Genomic DNA, 6970 nt, shown 5'->3' on the forward strand with positions numbered 1-6970 from the left:
AACAAATGGCCTGGAATCTTACTTAAGTGATTTATTTTGCATCTCAGAATTGATGTCTGTTTGTCAGATTAGTTCATAACATAGCTCTAAAACATTGTCTTGTTTTTCTAACTGTATGATATAAATGTTTAATATTGGTATGATAAAGGGGCAGCATAAGGATAAATAAAATAGCAAATTAAATTTGGTTAAGCCATCTGCTCTTTTTAGCATCTGATTACAAGCCAACAGCACATCAGTTGGCCATGGCTGAGTAAACCTTGGCCTTTTCTACTTAACACTGAGTGCAGAAGCTAGTATTACCTATATTTTTGGAAATATTCAGAAGGAAGATTTAATTTTTTTAATGTAGAAGGTAACAAAGCCAGCTGAATCCCCAAAGGAGCATGTGTAGTAATTTCCTTCAGGACATGTATTTTGTTTTAAGATTAGCACAGCTGAAAAAAAGTGTAAGCTATTGCGATTACGTTGCAGTTGTTTCCTTTTTTAATGGATAAAAATAAAGCCCTCTCTGATGGTGTCACTCACAAATAGTATTCTCTCTCTGTTTAGTGACATGAGCTGTAAGAAGTTTTGATGCCAATAACTGGCTATATCTCAGCTGAAATTCATTTTTGTAGTAATTTCTTATTCCAGTTTTAGGAATAGAAATGCTTTGGTACTCCACTTTGAAAAGCTTATGAAAGCTAAGTGCAGACTGATAAAAGGAAAAAATACACACCCGTTTTAGCATTTCAGAAGCATCCTTTATCCTATGGAGCCTTTCATCCCACTTGCTATCAAACCAAGTCCAAAAGTCTGAGGACAAATAATGTCTCTTTCTCTAGGAGTTTCAGTAGATACAGATTTTCTGAATCAGATAGTTTGTTGAGCTATATTTTAAAAAGTCTACTATTTTTTAATTAGAAAATATTGTCAGTTCTTATAATCTTTGATTGAGAGATTTATCTTTTTGATATTGTTTGATATTTATTATGTTCCAAAAGATCAGTGAAAACTCCTCAATGCTCAAATCTTAACGCGGCTTAGCAAAATCCTAACATGTACCCCAGACCAGCCACATGTGTTTGAATTATGAGGACCCTCTTATCACCATTTATTTTTTAAGGTAATATGTGCTAACCTTAGTTTTGAAGAGTAATACTGTTGAATATATTCTGAAGACCTTTGAGAGTACTTTGAAGAGCTCAGGATCAGCAGAATCGGCTATCCAGTGTGTGCTCCAAGCTTTCTTGGTACTTTCTCTGTATTTATATATTAATAATATTGCAACTTTTAATTCATCAAAGGTTTTTTCAACCTTAGTGCTCTGGGACATGGTCATATCCTACTGTTTTGGTAGCTATGTGTAGATATCTTCTTTTTTTTTTTTTTTCCTTACATTTACAGATGCTACTTAACATGTTACCAGGAACTCAATAAGGAGAGAAAAGAATGGGAGTGATGGTGTTTAGTGTATGGAGCAAAAAAAAAGTAGTTCTCATGACTTTGGGATGTGTTCTTACTTCTGCTATTGACTCTTCAGGTGAGAAATAAGTCCATGGGACCTGATGAGATGCATCCACAGGTCCTGAGGGAACTGGCAATGAAGTGGCTAAGACACTATCCATCATATTTGAGAAGTCGTGGCAGCCTGGTGAAGTTACTGCTGACTAGAAAAGAGGAAATATAGCCCACATTTTTAAAAAGGGAAAAAAGAAGGCCCAAGAAAGTACAGGCCAGTAAGTCTCACCTCTGTGCCTGACAAGATCATGGAGCGGATCCTCCTGGAAACTATGTTAGGACACATGGAAAATAGGGAGGTGACTGGTGACAGCCAACATGGCTTCACTGAGGGCATATTGTGACTGACAAGTCTGGTGGCCTTCTGCAATGGGGTTACTGTGTTGGTGGGTAAGAGAAGAGCAACTGATGTCATCTACCTGGACTTGTGCAAAGCATCTGACACTGTCCCACACGACATCCTTGTCCCTAAATTGGAGAGACGTGGATTTGATGGGTGAACCACTCGGTGTATATGGAATTGGCTGGACAGTCACACTCAATGTGTTGTGGTCAATGGCTCGATATCCAAGTGGAGAGCAGTGCGAGTGGCGTTCCTCAGGGGTTGTTGTTGGGATTGGTGCTGTTTCGCATCTTTGGGAACATGGACAGTGGGATTGAGTGCACCCTCAGCAAGTTTGACAACGACACCAAGCTGTGTGGTGCGGTCAACACGCTGGAGGGAAGGGATGAGCCATCCAGAGGGACCTGGATGGGCTGGAGAGGTGGGCCTGTGCAAACCTCATGGAGTTCAACAAGGCCAAGTGCAAGGTCCTGCACATGGGTTGGGGCAATCCCAAGCTCAAATCCAGGCTGGGCAGAGAATGGATTGAGAGCAGCCCTGCGGAGAAGGACTTGGGGGTGTTGGTGGGTGGAAATCTGACTATGAGCCAGCAATGTGTGCTCGCAGCCCAGAAAGCCAATCGTGTCCTGGGCTGCATCAAGAGCAGTGTGGCCAGCAGGACGAGGGAGGGGATTCTTCCCCTCTACTCCACTCTTATGAGCCCCCCGCTGCAGGGCTGTGACCAGCTCTGGGGGCACCAACATCAGAAGGAGATGGACCTGCTCGAGTGTATCCAGAGGAGGATCATGAAGATGATGAGGGGCTGGAGCACCTCCCTTATGAGGACAGGCTGAGAGAGTTGGGGGTGTTCAGCCTGGAGAAGGAAAGGCTCTGGGGAGACCTTATAGTGGCCTTCCAGTACTTAAAGGGAGAACAGGAAAGCTGGGGAGGGACTCCTGATAGGGAGTATAGTGATAGGACAAGGTGTAATGGTTTCATACTGCAAAAGGGTGGATTTAGATTAGATATAAGGAATTCTTCCCTGTGAGGGGGGTGAGGCCCTGGCACAGGTTGCCTAGAGCAGCTGTGGCTGCCCCCTCCCTGGCAGTGCTCAAGGCCAGGTTGGACGGGGCTGTGAGCAACCTGGGCTAGTGGAAGGTGTCCCTGCCCATGGCAGGGGGTTGGAACTAGATGATTTCTAAGGTTCCTTCCAACCCAAACCATTCTGTGATGTTATGAAACAGCAAAACCTGTAACTGTTCTTTTGTAGGGTTGGTGGATTCTTGCCAAGGTATCTCCTGTGAAATAGGTATAATATTTTTACCATTTACCTCTAGTAGTTGTTATTAAGACTAAATGTATATGATCAATGCACAGATTGGTTAGTATTTCGAAAGTATTTTATATCCCTAAGTAGAAGTTATTGTATATACCATATAAATTCAGATTATTTGCTTGAAAAAAAGTGTGAAATATACTAAAATAGAAGCAGTCAATAAAGGTATTGGCATTGCCAGAATTCTCAGAAACCAAGCACTGAGAATCTGTTTAGTGTGAAACAGAAAAAAGATAGGAAGCAATGAGAAGGACTGACCTCACACCTGTTACAGACATCTTCTTCTTGATCTGTTTGTCCTTGGGATGGGCTTTCTGTCGTGTACAAGAGTGTGGTGGGTTCTCACACTCAGGCCTATACCCTAGCATCTGTAAGGCTAGCAGAGCCATGGCAGGACTCAGCAACAGCTCAAATATACAAAAAAGCCTAAGTTCCTTCCCTGTACAGTTTTTAAGGCACTGAGATCAGCATGTGGTATGTAGTGAGAGATCACACCTACAGTGAAAAGTTCGTAATCTAAAAAAGTAGACCAGTAACTAGATACTCAGTGCTCTTAATTGAAGCCAGTTGAAACTTTCAACTCATGGTGCAGTATCTAATGGGTGCAGAAAAGTTTCTCTTCTGGTGTAAATCAGCACAGCACTTACACCTATATGTCTCCAGCAATGCCAGAACCAGATGCTGCTGAGGCGATGGTAGAATTATTCTGGAACAAGATAGAGGAGTATCTGGCCACTGTTGAGGCCCCTCCAGGGTATCTAATAGGAGTTGTTAGCACATTGTCTTTCTTAGTATTCCCCTAGTTCCCATTCTGGGATCTGCAGGGGCTGAAGGTAAACTGGGCTGTCAGTGTGCAATCATCCACCTCCAGTTTTAACAGAAGGATTTAGACAGACAGAGGAATTTTAATTTCATGCAGCTAAATATGATCCAGGTAGTGATGCCATATTGGAGTTAGCACAGCACAGCAGGATCACCATGAGTGGGAGTAAAGACAGATGATAGATAACAGAAGAGTCCAGGATGCATTTAAAAAAAAAATAGCAAGAAAGGTTCAAGGAAGAAAGTGGAGTAAGCAGCTTGATTCCACACTTAGGCCTAACTGAAATGTCTTTTTACAGATTGCTGGGTAATTTACTGTTCTGTTTTGCTTTTTGTATGTGTTGGCCTTCATGGATGATGTAAATCATGAACATTCTTCTCCTGTATAGCTTGTTTTTCATCTGTAGACTAAGTTTGCAGCTTAGTGCTTGGATAGTTACCTTCAACTCTGAATGATTTTGAAAGCTGGTGCCCTTTGCTCAGAGGCAGGTTGTATCAACTGCTGCTGTACCTGGGCAAAGGTCAGGGATTTCTACAATTTCAGAAAAACAAGTCCATTTAGAAATGAATAAACTTTCTCAGTTCACATTTATTGAAGTAACTCAAATTCACAAGCTGCAGAAGGAAGTAGAACTCCAATATGATCAAGTAGAACTTCAGGTAATTCTCTGGCTTCCTCCCCAACAAAACATATATATTAAAACATCATTAAAATTAGTTACCTTCTACTTTCTATCAAAAATTTAAGTTAGATTTCATAAAGGAAAAACAGGAAAAAAGTAAAAAGTAAAAAACAGCAAAAAAGGTGTAAAAACCAACAAACCAAGAAGTCCAAATAGATTAATGGGTATTCTGCACATCAGTTCATCCATAAACAATATGTTCCTTTTCAAAAGACTCATGGTTCTTAGCTGATCAGAAGTATTCCTAAAACTCTTCCTGAAACTATTAATTGGACTAATAATCTGTACTTGGACAGCATTATTAAACCACACTAATTGCGAGCACCATAGTGAGAGCTCACCCATTGCAGGAGTATGGGGTAGCAAATTAAACTGAATGAATTAATCTTGGCACTCTTTGTTCCTCTGTGAGCATGTAAGTAAACAAAGTTCAAACTGAGTGGAGAATCTGTCTGATTTAAGCGCGTGTGTTAGCTAATTACTGAGGCACCACAGGTCAAAAATAACAAGAAATCCAATTCATGAGGTGTGTAAAACCGGGTCTGACTGAGGTATGGATTTTTGCCTAGGTGAAAGTTTCCTTTTAGTCAATGACTAAAGAGAAAACTGGACTCCTCAAGAAATTAATAATTTGCTGTTTTTTGGTAAACACTAGGCTTCATGGAACAAATTAAAACATAGAGAGTACAGACAATTTCCTCATGTAGCCACAGTCTAATCTCCCTTTAATGAATTTATCTGGAAGTTAATTCAGTTGGACGCATCTCTGTTAAACTTGTATGAAAAGAACATTGACACAAAAAAGAAGCAAGCTGTAGAACTTAAAATGCCACCATTCTTGGGAACTACTTTCTTCTGGAAACATGGAAATGTTTAGGCATTAGAGATGACAGCTGCTTTAAATTCAGTGTCCAAATTCTGCTGTATTACACCCATGCAAGTCTCGATCTTTAAATTCAACCATTTTGCTTTTTTGCTTGTTAGAGCATGATCAAAACAATGCTATTTTTACCAATTTGATTGCAAAACTAGTTTGTAGTACAGGTATTTCAAACACTGGGACCACACAGGTCCAGTTTTAGACAGAGGCTTTTGGCTGCTAATTTATCTCTGCTTCTTACTTACATTCTCTGCACTTCCCAGCTCCCAACCCTGAAATCAGATCTGCTGGGAAGGGGTGAAAGAGGAGTAGGGAGAGAGAAACCATGCTTTGATCCACTGCCTCCTGAAACATCACAGCTACCTGAAGGCCTTACATTTTCTGTGAATTATTTAAAACATTTTCTCAAAAAAAGATATATTTTGATGTGGAAATGTTTCTGTAGTGCGTCATGGAAATGGTAGAAAAGGTAACCCAAGGCCCTGTGTTGTGTTCTGCAGCCAGGATGTCACACCCGTGATGTTCTGTCACTTAGGACTCCAGCCATGCAGTGCGGCAGCTCAGGTTGTGGTTTGTTGCAAACCTCATCAGAAGATAGAAACAAAATTAAAATATATTAAAATGATGAATATAAAATCTATTTTACATATCTAAATACTATTTTTTTCCCCTGTAAAACCCCATAATACCCCTACCTTGAGATGTTTCGCAGTGAAAGGTGAGGGTCCTTCCCTGCTGTGGTTAGTTGGTTTTTACTACTATGCGTCAGAGTGCTTGTAGAAGGGTTGGGGATCTTTTCCTCTTCTTTTGCTGTCTAAGATTTTCCTGCCTAAGCAAAGCTGCCTCTTGGTTTGTTCATTATATTGCTCACATTTGACTTGGCTTTCTCAGTAGAAGACTTCCAACAGAATACATCAAGTTTCGGATTTTATTTGTTTCTGATCGACTGATATTTTTATGCTGCCTTTGTCCCAGTCTATTTTCTTAATTAGGTAAATTGCTGGAACTTCTCACATATTTGAAGAAACTGTTAATTTTTCTTCACTCCAGGAAAGTAAGAACAGCTCCTGATTTTCAATACCTCCCTCTCACTGAATAACAAACTTCTGGAGCTTTGAACTGCGAGGTTTTGTCAGGGCTAAATAACAGGAATTAAATCCAGTAAGTGATCCCAATACTCCTGAGATGCCGAAACTTTCCTCTTTCTCTGTGGCCATTTTAAGGTTTTTAGATTGATGCTTCAGCATGTGCTAATGAAAATCCCTGTTCTTCAGGAGTGATCCATGTGGAGCAAGGCAATGGGGTGTACATTATACGAGAGGCAGACTGCTCTTACATTTAGTAAGCATGAAAAGTATCCTTGAAAGGTTTATGCAATCCCAGAATAAATTTTCCAAATTATGCTAAATGTAGAGGTATTTAAG

The sequence above is a fragment of the Athene cunicularia genome, assembly GCF_003259725.1.
Source record: "Athene cunicularia isolate RWA chromosome 9 unlocalized genomic scaffold, athCun1 chr9_part1, whole genome shotgun sequence".
NCBI classification, from domain to species: Eukaryota; Metazoa; Chordata; class Aves; order Strigiformes; family Strigidae; genus Athene; species Athene cunicularia.